Source organism: Pan paniscus, chromosome 11 (assembly GCF_029289425.2).
Source record: "Pan paniscus chromosome 11, NHGRI_mPanPan1-v2.0_pri, whole genome shotgun sequence".
NCBI classification, from domain to species: Eukaryota; Metazoa; Chordata; class Mammalia; order Primates; family Hominidae; genus Pan; species Pan paniscus.
The window spans coordinates 112,428,003-112,440,457 of NC_073260.2; the positions used below are offsets into that span (position 1 = coordinate 112,428,003).

General features: G+C 37.3%; 1 protein-coding gene and 1 long non-coding RNA gene across 3 annotated transcripts in view; one reads left to right on the forward strand and one right to left on the reverse strand.

Annotated features, from left to right (window-relative positions):
• The window catches only part of LOC134728548 (uncharacterized), a 62,071-nt gene extending 58,691 nt beyond the window's left edge, over nucleotides 1-3,380 (forward strand). Inside the window, exon 4 of the long non-coding RNA XR_010109067.1 lies at nucleotides 628-3,380. This is a non-coding gene — a long non-coding RNA (uncharacterized LOC134728548). The remainder of the gene's footprint in view (nucleotides 1-627) is intronic.
• The window catches only part of TYRP1 (tyrosinase related protein 1), a 1,170,479-nt gene that overhangs the window by 602,828 nt on the left and 555,196 nt on the right, over nucleotides 1-12,455 (reverse strand). The window lies entirely within an intron of this gene.

Consider the following 12,455-nt stretch of genomic DNA (forward strand, 5'->3'; position numbering starts at 1 on the left):
CCAGTAATCATGCTTATGTGAAATTTGCAAAAAAATCATGCATTTACTTCCAGTGTTGGCTTTAAATTTATTATACTACTCTTATAAATAAAGAGGTATGCATTTGACAATAGTATGTTTCAGGAACATATCCATTCAAAATTTATCTTCCTGTGTTCAAGATTGTTAATAAGGTACGGTGTCCTCTTCTATATATACCTAGGTGGTTTTTAAAATATCTTTTCTCAAAAGCGTATATGCCAGCATTTAAGTTCTGTCTTTGCAAATTACTGTGTGACCTTTTAATAAGATACAGTTTCTTTGAAAAAGTTTTCTCACTTCTTGAATGGGATATTACTATATCCAGGTAGTTATGAGAATAAACTATATTCAAGTATTCATGAAATTTAACTTAGAAGCTGATACTAAATGCCAGTTCTGTTCCTCCTCATCCCTGCCACTAGTTGTGGGCTGGATAGAATTATTTCCATTATCAGGCAGGAACCTGGGGAATGGGAAGATTACATGAACTGGTGAACTGTGCCTACACTAGCAATATCTTACTATTCATCACCTTTAATTTCCAAATCCCAATGATGACCTTTCCAAAACTCTTAAATTTTAGCTGCTTACTTTTTGTTTCCACAGGTTTTCAAATCACCAAGGAGTCTCAATTCGTATGTGGAAAAGAAAACATAAAGAGAGAGATACATTTTCAGCATCTTGTGTTGCTGAAATATTCAATTTCTAGTAATTTCTCCATTGGGCATGTAATTTTTTATTTGAGTGATGACCATGACTATTTTCACTATTGACAGCTTCAGTCCTACTGCCAACTGTGTTAGTTACTTTACTTGTTTAAATCTGAGTTGTTGTAAAAAAAAAAAAAAAGTGAAGAAAAACACTCATAATTTTTCTCTCATGTTTTCTTCTTAGTTTATCTGTGACCTTGAAGCCTTTGAATGTACAGGTTATCAGACAGAATAAAGAAAATTTAAAATGACTCTGTACCTAGCCATTCCTTCCTGGCCATGTCTGTGTGTTTTTGTTCAACATTAGCCTCTTTGAACAAACTCTAAACATGTGACCTGGGATGGGCCAAAGATTACTCTGGAAAGAACTCTTGATCCCAGCCTAAGCTCACTCACAAAGCTAGACCAATCAGAGAAATTTCACACTATTTTCTTTCTTTTCTTACTGGTAATGATAAAAAAGTTTTCTTCTTGCTTTGATTGAAAAGATGTAATTCAGAACTGCTTGTAACAATGTAGTAGTGAGTTAGAATCTTGACAATAGCCTATCTGAAACATGAAACCCACATCCAGAGAGAAAAGGTGACAAAAAGTGTCTTTATGTCCTTGGTTTTATCTTTTTTTTTTTTCTTTTTGAGATGGCTCTTGCTTTATTTATTTGAATTGAGGTTTTGTCACTTACAATAGATATCCAACTATTGAACAAGGATCTCATTCGAATTCATATTTTAGATACTAGGAAAAAAATATTTGGGAAGGAAGTAAAATCCACCCAAAAATAGAGTATGTTCATTCATTTACTTATTCATCTAGCATGTACTAAGCATATTTTCATGCCAGGGACTATGCATTTCTGGAAGTAAAGTCAAACCAGTTATACAAAGATCTCTGTCTACAAATTGTCCCCAGTATGTGGTAGCAGACCTGCAGTTATACAAATCGTTACAATGAAAGATGGTGCATTCTTTAGGAATCACAAGCAAATTGCTAAAGGAATACAGAAAATAGATAGTATAATTTTGTCAGTTCCAAGTCACCTGTTGAAAAATTCTCCAATCTTCAAATATTTAATTGAGTCATCCACTGAAATAAAATTATACATATTAAGACATTAAGCTTATTGCAGACTCTTTATCAATTAATCATTAGCACATCAAAAGTTAATTTTAAGAATTTACAATGTCAGTGTGATCCACAAGATAAATAAGTATTACTGACCAATCTCCTTTGAACTCCCTCCTGTGCCACACAGAAAGAGCAATTATTGTAGAGTTCTTACTGCTTATGCTGGAGACAGAGAGTTTATGTTTTATTGATTGTTAAGTGATATTTCTTCTCTCCTTTTGCTCTTTTTGTTATGTTGTGGAATGAAATGGAATAGCTACTGACAGGTTCACAGAATATTTCAGTAAGACAATTCTTGGGTGAGATTTACTCTCACAAAATCAGAGATTTTTGAGTGTGTGTGCATACAGCTTTGCACGTGTTACTAGCAAATATATATAAATTAGAGATTTTGAGTGTGTGCGCATACATCTTTGCATGTGTTATTAGCAAATACATATTTGCTATTATTTGTACTGCTTATTATTGCTTATTTTAGTAATGTTCTTTTCTTTTTTGACACTCACTTTCTCTTTCTCTCTCTCTCTCTATATGTGTATGTGTGAGTGTACGTATGTTTTATTATACATTTTGAAAATATTAACACAATAATGTCATGCCAAAATATAATTTGAAAGATTTATATTTAGCTGAACATAAAAAATATACACTTTAAATTTTTTGACAAAAACTTCTTGTCATTCTAGACTTCTAGACCCAGAAAAATGTCAGACAAGTTTTAGAGTAAAATAAAGAGCTTTTCAGTGATTGAAAGTCTAACATTTAATGTCCCATACATTTTTCTTCTGAAAAAGTCATAGGAGAATACGAACCACTGGAACAGGAGAAGTGGCTAAGAAAGAGAAAATATGAAATCTACATAAGAGAGAACAAAGTAAATTTCTCAAATTTAAATAACTCATACATACCCATAAGCAAAAGAGTATTCAAAAGTTTTGTTTGTTTGTTTTTTAGATTTGTTGTTGGAACATTTGGGAATAATAGGTATAAGTACCTTGAAAACGAGGAAAGTAAATAAACTGAAGGGAAAGAAAAAAAATCATTTTAAAAAAAGTATATGCGATAATATTCTAGTCCTTTACTGAGCAACTAAAATTATTTATAAATGTGTGATAAATGCTAAATAGTGAATTAATGAAAAAATGTATGTAACTATACTGGGAGGCTGGAGAGAGGGAAAGCAGAAAATGTGTCTAAGTCTAAATTTTCAACTTCCACAATGAAAGAAAATACATAATTATAAAGAAGAATAATCAGATGAAAGCAGCATAAACATATTTTTGAGAAATATGAAAATAAATATTAGAAGCAGGATAAAAAAGTGTTTAAAGGGAGTATGTTTTAACAATATTACCTTGGGTGAGGTATGGTGAAGCCAGATTCAGATCAAGGGAGGTAAATCAGAAAGAATTTAGCAGTGTTGTTTCACTCACAGTTCCCCTTGAGAGAACACAGCACAGGATGCAGGGTCACTCGAGAAGCACTGGGTTGGTCATGGGGGTTGCGGAGTGGGAGGCAACTGTGGGCTAGCGCCTTCACTGTGATTTCTGTGGGAAGGAGAGGGCAAAGCAGGGCAAGCAGGTGTCAGATTAGCTAATTTAAATAATTTTAGTGGGTTTCGGGGCATAGAGGCTGCCCCTGGTTACCTGGTAGCTAACCCTGGGGCTTTTAGGGCAGAAGTACAGTGGCTCAGGGTGTGACAGTCAGATAAGAAAGGTGGTTGGGAATGTGTACTTAATTGGCTGCACAAGAAGGAGAATTTATGAGCTTCTAGCCAGTGCCTCAAAACTAGGTCAAGATAGCATTTTAAAAAATTATATTGCACAGTGTTTATCTCTTGAGTATAATACTCAAAAGAAGGAGGAGGTACTGTGTAGCTACTGTATTTTATAATATTTTAGTACTATTTTACTTTTTAAATTATACTCATGTGTCACCAAAAGAAAAAAATACTTTTTAAGAAAAGAAAATGGCATTTTTCCTAGCTGTTTTTCTGAAAATTCAATTTCAGTAAATAATGTATTCTCAGGAAATACCCCATGCTGATGCTTATAACCTGGCAAATATGAGACTCTCTAAGGCAGTTCCATACACTGAGATGGGGAGGATAAGATATAATTGGTGTCTGTGTGAAGTGCTATTCCACAAAGCACTAGTGCCTTACAATATAGGTTTTCCTAAATTCACATATCTACGTAAACAAATAAATTAGCTAGGTGTGGATACATTACTAATAACTCTGGGGAGAGGGCAATACAATTTTTCCCTTTGTGTGTGTGTGTGTGTGTGTGTGTGTTTTAAACATGGCCACTATTTTTTTTATAATTCTTCCATAAAAAAACATTAAAGTCCCATTCCCTTAAATGTGGATGAGCTTCAGATTGCTTTTACTAATAGACACTATGCAATTTTAACGTTATATCTCAAAATGTCATGCAACTTTCACCATGTTTGTTCGAACACTGGCTCTTGGAGTCCTGAGCTCTCCATTTTAGAGTTACAGCTACTCTGAAGCTGCTATACATAGGGGCCATGGCTAAGTGATCTGATGCTTGTTTCCAGATGCGCCAATCCTTCTACTCATAAACCTCAAGGTGTCATACCTGGGAGACAAGCTCACTGGAATGCTCCAGACCAACCCCACTGCTGAGTGACCTTCATTGACACTCCATGGAGCGGGACATTCAACAGCCAAAAAACCTGCTAGAAATCCTGACCCACAGATTTTGAGAGATATTAAAAATGATTATTGTTTGAAGCTATTGAGTTTGGAAATATTTTGCCATGCAACAGTAGACAACTAAAACAGAGTTTAGCACTGGAATCTGGTTCTGCTTTAACAAAAAACTAAAATGAGTCACTTTGGTTTTGGGATTGAGCAGCAGGCTTAATCTGGCCTCAAGGAAGCTGTCAGTAAAAGTTTAAGGTGAAAAATAAGGAAAAATGTGATTTCTGAAGAGAAAGAAAGTTTGGCAAAATTGTTTGCTGCAGTAAGGTTAAAAATAAAACAAGTACAACATGAACTGATGAAGGTAGAAGTTTCTATGAAGAATATGGAAGGTGTTACCTTTCTTCTGAATGCCTGTGATAAAATATAAGGGAGAAATATATCAAGCAACTTCTCAATATTCTCATGTGGGAATTTAGAGAAAATATAGAGGTCTCAGAGCAGCTTTTCAAGCTGGTAAGGAGTTTTTAAAGGAGCAAAGGGGTACTGCTTTCAGTTAGATGTAGAAGCTACAACATAATGCCATTTCTATAATAGGATAAAGTTGAATAATAGACATTTATAACTTTTCCTGAACTCGGAGAGCTGAAAACAGAAAGGTCACCAAGTGAACTGAATTCCAAATGATAACAAACTTCTCTGAGGAGAGATAATATATTGCTTTTCCTGATAGTTTTACCATTAGCAGAGCTTGGGAAGATGTAATATCTACTGTAAAAACAGGTAAGAAAAAAATAGCAAAATTTTAATGAATTCTTAAAGAGAAATGTGGTCTAACAGGTTAGCTTAGGATCCCTGTGAAACTCAGAGTCAAGGAGAGTCCATAATAACTCAGAAATGCTTCTACATGAGTCATCATTAGGTTCTCATGACAAAAACTGAAGGTAGAAATTGATAGTGAGAGAGGGCGATTGTATTAGTTTGCTTGGGCTGCCACAATAGAATAGCACATACTGAGTATCTTAAACAACAGAAATTTGTTTTCTTATTGTCGAGACTAGAATTCTAAGATAAAGGTGTCATCAGGTTTGGTTTCTGGTGAAATCCCTCTTCCTGGTGTGTAGATGGCCACCTTTTCATTGAGTCTTCACATGACCTATCCTCTGTGCACCCACAGAGAGAGAACGATCTCTAGAATCTCTTCCTCTTTTTATTTAAATGAGATCACCTTGCTGATCCAAACTTTAAATGAGATCACCATGCTGATCTCATTTAAAGTTCATTAGCTCTCTAAAGCCCCTACCTCTAAATACAGTTGCATTGTTTCAACATACTAATTTCGAGGGAACAACTCAGTCAGTAATAGGGAATATCTGCAAAGAAGAAGAAGAAATGTTTCTAGGATGGGGAAATATTCAGAAATATTATATATCTTGTTTGGGGTACTGGTTATATGACCATATTCATTAAAATGTATTGTATGTATATTTTATGTCATCAAAACTGACTTTTAAAAAGGGGTGGGAGCAAAGGACAAAACCAGGGCTCTTTCAGTAAATCACATTAACAGGAAAAGATATAGCCATTATATCACTTTGAAATCCTTTGCTAAACCCTCAGAAAGAATTTAGAAAGTTCCTCATTCTCATAAAACATTTCAGAAAGAAAACAACCACAAACCTTTAAAAATATCTTAAGTGTGCTCCCCAGTTTCTCTGTTAAATACAAAAAGGTTTCTAAGTATCTTAAGGATGCTGCCCCTCAGCAAGGTAGATAAGAGCTTGTCTAGAAGGTATTTGTGGGTGTGTCTTTTGTTTAATGGAGTGAATTTTAAACCAAAACTAAGAAAATCACAAAGAAATTATGCCATGTTGGACCCAAAGGGAAAAAAATGTTTAAAAATAATAGACTGTTGTTCTCCAAAAATTTTAGAGGAAAAAAGTAGGGTGAGAGAACTACTGCAAACATGAGCTGTTTTTAATGAAAGAGAAATTGTGGCTCAAATATTAAAACCAAAAGCCCAGAAGGCAGTGCTAAAGACTCTGAACAAACATGCCCAGGGAACAGAAAAAGGTCCTATTAAAGAAACTGGCAATACACATCTAGCTAGATTTCAGAACAGCTCTGGACCAGTGATTGGTATAAGCCTCTTCTATTTCCCCTTTTACAATAAAGAGATCTAAAGTGGTACTTCTATACCTTTCTCACCATCGAATATTGGATGTATGAAAGGCAATTAACTCACTCTTAGTTTATAGGTCCCAGAATCCAGATGAATCGCACCTAAGAAACCATACTTGAAGAGCCTAATTTGTACTTAGAATTGACTTGGCTTAAAGACATCCATACTCTGACACAGACTTTTACTATGAGATGAGAATTTTGAGAGGTATTGGGAGGCATGAGTATATTTTGCATGTTAGAATAATATAATTAAGTTCAAGATGGCTGACTAGAAGCAGCTAATGTGTGCTGCTTTCACAAAAAGGAAACAAAGTGGTGAGCCAATACCAGCAATTCAGGCAGATCACCTAAGAGATCCCGTTGTAATTCACCAAGAAAGCAACAGGACTCATGCAGAACAAAGAAGAGTAAAGCTGCACAGCCACCCACATGAACCCGGGGAGCTGGAGGAATCTCCCTAATGTAAGGAAAGGGTGAGTGAGTGAGAGCCCCTAGAAGATCCACACTTCTGCCATGGACTTTAGTAATCCTGGGCACAGGAGAGACTCTCTCACCCACCATGAGCCTCCAGACCAACACAGAGAGCCACCTGGAGTCTGTGCAGAGGCACTGCTCAAGCCCATATAGGGTCCCACAGGTCTTGGATCCCTGAGCACTTCAGTGCCAGCTGCCATAGCCCTATCAACAAGGGAGGAAAGGCTCTTTCACCTACCCCTAGTACAGATGCCACAGACGCAGTGCTGAGGAGTAAATTAACTGCAGATCGCACCCTCACTTCTCACCAGGCAGGACTCGCCAGCTTCGGTCCCTAGCACAGCCACCCTGCCGTCAGGGTGGAGAGTCATAGCTCTGCATTTCTCTGGGAGGAAACTCCCAGAGGTAAGTGACAGTCCCTCTGCAATTGCTGGTTCCCTCAGGCTACAGAGGGATCAAAGGAGTTGAGCGCTTTCCTGCATCTCCAGCATGCTGCTGCTGCTGCACTGAGAGGCAACCAGAACTTTTACCATGAAACATTTGCCCGTGCTGCTCCACTCCAAACAGGGTACACCAGCTTGGGCACACAGCATGACTGCACACACCTGACTTAGCATTTCAGCTGTGGCCCAGAGTCCTACTGAAAACCCTACCTCCAGTGGATTATGATCTTTCCTTGGGCTCCCACTGCCCAAGTATTCTGTCTGCCCCTGCCTGAGAGTTCAGCCCATGATCTGAGAACTAGCCAGCCCCTCCCCAGTTACGACCAGAACTTGATCCTTGGGCTAGCCCAATCCCAGATTAGCCCCATTAGGACTCATACATGATGTTCAGTTGGCCATATAGGACAAGGGAACTGGGAAACTACCTATTGTATTCCAACTCTGCTAGCACCTGACCACTTCCCCAGGGCCTGAGGTTGGGCTAATCCAAGTGGCCTATACCACCACAACAAACACCCACCAGCATGGGTCCAAAGGTGGAGCCCTCCCCTTTACATGAAATTGCAGTGCTACCACATCAGAGAACAGATAAGCCATAAAGCTATCATAATATGAAGAAGTTGTACCCCGAAACCACTCCCATGGAGAGTCACAAAACAGGCACTTCCTGAGGCTATCAGCCACCTTATGGTTCGAGATAGACTACAGTGTCCATCTGAACTAGAAGTCATGAGCCCCCGAAATATGGGTGTTATAGAGTAACAGTGCACATTACGGCCTATCTAAGATAAGGAGATGCCACCGCGCCGTCATTTCCAATAGGAAGAGACATGAGCACATTTCTCCAGGAGCTCCTCCCAGCCACCTTCATCAGGGTTGGTGCCTGCACTCAACATACATCCCTCATGGGGAAGCCAGGGGCTCCAGCTCTGCGCAGCTGTGACCCCCACTGCCACGGCACAGAAAACTCAGGAGACTGGGGACTCCACTGTCCAGCTAGCCCATCACTTGAAACACAGAGCACTCCAGAGTAAACAAAGATCAGACACATCCACATTTGCCTGTGCTCTTAACACACAGCTGGCTCTTAACCGTAAGTAACATGTAGTGGTCTGTAGGTCATATGGTACAGCCCAATGTAAAACCTGCTAACAGAAGTACATAGAGCTATAGAAGCAAAACCAGAAGACCCTATTCAACTTACTCTACAGTCACACCATTTGGGGAGGGGAAGACAGGGAAAGAAAAAATATAGACAAAAAAAAAATATATCTTGCCATGTGAAAATAGTTAAAAGATTAAAAGTGGCAGGCTGTCCAGACAAGAATAAATCAGCATTAAGAATTCTGGCATTGTAAAAAAATCTGAATGTTGTGGCACCACCAAAGGATCCTAGCACCTTTCTAACAATGAGCCCTAACAAAAATGGAAACTCAGAAATGACATAAAGAATCAAAAGCAAGGATTTTAAAAGCTAGAGTCTCAAGACCAGCTTGAAAATCAACACAAGGAAACTTCTAAAGCAATCCAGGAAATGAAGAAAGGATAAATATCTTAAACAGAATTAATCAGAGCTTCTGGAATTAAAAAAATCATGTAAGAAATTTCAAAATAAAATGGAAAGCTTTCGATAAAGTAGAAGAAAAAATTTCAGAAATTGAAGACTGCCCTTTTGAGTTAATCCAGTCAGACAAAAATAAAAAAAAATTAAGAAATGAATAAAGTCTAAGAAATGTGGGATTATGTAAAGTGGCCTAACTTACAAATTATTGGCATTCCTAAGAGAGGCCAAATGTAAACAACCCAGAAAACATATTTAAGGGGATAATTCAAGAAAATTTCCTTAATCTTACTAAAGAGGTAAACATAAAGATATAAAAAATCCAGACAACACTTGCAAAATACTACACAAAATGAACATCACCAAGGCATATAGTCACCAGACTATCCAAGATCAATGCACAAAAAAAAAAAAGAAAAATGCTTAAACGCAGCTAGAGAAAAAGTTGTTCACAAAGGGAACCCTATCAGGCTAACAGAAACCTCTCAGCAGAAACCTTACAAGCAAAAAGGGACTGGGCATCTATTTTCAACACTCTTAAAGGGAAGAAAATTCAACCAAGATTTTCATATCCTGCCAAAATAAACTTCATAAGTGAAGAAATACAATATTTTTCACACAAGCAAATGCTAAAGGGATTAATTACCTAATTAACTGATCATCCTCAAAAGAGGTCCTTCATGGAGTTCTAAACAAGGAAACAAAAGGATGAAACTTGCTACCACAAAAACACACTTAAGTACATAGTCCACAAACCTATAAAGCAACTGCACAGGTGAAATCACAGAGCTACTAACTTCATGATAGGATAAAAATCTCACAAATCAATATTAACTGTGAATATAAATGGTCTACATGACCCAATTAAAAGGCACAAAGTGGCAACATATCCAACATAGAAGCATGCATATTCATAAAACAAGTACTTGTAGACCTAGGAAAAGACTTAGACAGTCACACAATAATATTGAAAAACTTCAACACCCCACTGACAGAATTAGACAGATCATCAAGGCAGAAAACTGGCAAATAAATTCTGGTATTAAATTCAACACAATCTACTGGATCTAATAGACACTATAGAATATTCTACTCATCAACCACAGAAAATAGAGTTTACTCATCTGCACACAGAACATATCTAAGACTGACTACATACTTGGCCATAAAGCAAGCATCAAAAAATTCCCCCCAAAATGATAAATCATACTAACCATGCATTAAGGCCACAGGGAAATAAAAATGGGAATCAATACCAAGAAGATATCTCAAAATCACAATTACATGGAAATTAACAGCTTGTTCTTGAAAACTTTTGGGTAAACAACAAAATCAAAGCAGACATAAAAAATTCTGCATCGAGAAGATAGAAAGTTCTCAAATTAATCTAAGATTGTGCTTTGAGGAACTAGAAAAACAAGAATAAAATAATCCAAAAAATAAGAGAAAAGAAATTACTAAAATCAGAGCAGAACTGAATGAAATTGATATCCCCAAATCCATACAAAGGATCAGCAAACCCAAAACTTGGTGCTTTGAAAGAATAAATAAGATCTGTAGACTACTAATCAGATTACCAAAGAAAGAAGAAGAGAAGATCCAAATAAACACAATCCGAAATGACAAAGATGGCATTACAACTTATCCTACAGAAATATAAAAGATCCTCAGAGACTACTATAAACATATCTATGTACACAAACTGGAAAATTTAGAGGAAATGAATATATTCCTGGAAACACACAACCTCCCAAGATTGAATGAGAAAGAAATTGAAACTCTGAAGAGACTAATAAAGAGTTCTGAAATTGAATCAGTAATAAAAATGCTACCAACCCCCCCCCCCCCCGCCAAAAAAAAAGCCCTGGACCAAATGGGTTCACAGCAAAATTCTACTAGACGTACAAAGAACTGGTACTTAGTCAACTGAAACTCTTCTAAAAATCCAGGAGAAGGGATTCCCCCCTAACTCATTCTATGAAGTCAGCATCATCCTAATACTAAAATTTGGCAAAGACACAATGAAAAAAGAAAATCACAGGGCAATATCTCTGATAAATAGATACAAAAATCCTCAACTAAATACTAGGAAACCAAATTCAGCAGTGTATCAAAAAGTTAATTCAATACCATACAGTAGGCTTTATTCCTGGGATGCAGAATAGTTTCAATATACACAAATCAATACATATGATTCAATACATAAACAGAATTAAAAATGAAAACCATATGATCATCTCAATATACGCAGAAAAAACTTTTAATAAAACCCAACAATCTTTCATGACAAAAACTCTCAAAAATGCATTGAAGGAATGCACCTCAAAATAATGAATGCCATGGATGAGAAATGGACAGCCAACATCAGGGTAAAAGCGGGAAGCATTCCTTTTGTGAACAGGAACAAGACAAGGATATCCACTCTCACCACTCCTATTCAATATAGTACTGGATGTCTAAGCCCAAGCAATCAGGCAAGAGAAAGACATAAAATGCATCCACATAGAAAATGAAGTCAAATTACCTGTCCTTTCTTTTTTTTTTTTTTTTTTGAGTCGGAGTCTCGCTTTGTCGCCCAGGCTGGTGTGCAGTGGCGCGATCTTGGCTCACTTAAAGCTCCGCCTGCCGGTTCACGCCATTCTCCTGCCTCAGCCTCCCGAGTAGCTGGGACTACAGGCGCCCGCCCTCATGCCCGGCTAATTTTTTGTATTTTTAGTAGAGGCGGGGGTTTCACCGTGTTAGCCAGGATGGTCTCGATCTGCTGACCTCGTGATCCGCCTGCCTCGGCCTCCCAAAGTGCTGGGATTAGAGGTGTGAGCCACAGCCCCTGGCCCCAAATTATCTGTCCTTTCTGATGATATGATTCTATACCTAGAAAATTGTGAAGACTCTGCCAAAAGGCTCCTAGAACAGATAAATAACTGCAGTAAAGTTTCATGATACAAAATTAATGTACAAAAATTATTAGCATTTATATACATCAATAATGTTGTAGCTGAGAGCCAAATCAAGAACTCAATCTCGTTTAAAATAGCCACACATACACACACACACAACACACACACACACAGATACCTAACAATACATTTAAACGAGGAGGTGAAAGATTTCTACAAGGAGAACAACAAAATACTACTGAAAGGAATCACAGATGACACAAACAAATGAAAAAACTTTGCACGTTCAAAGATTAGAAGAATCAGTATTGTTATAATGGCCGTTCTACCCAAAGCAATCTACAGATTCAACACTATTCCTATGACATTTTC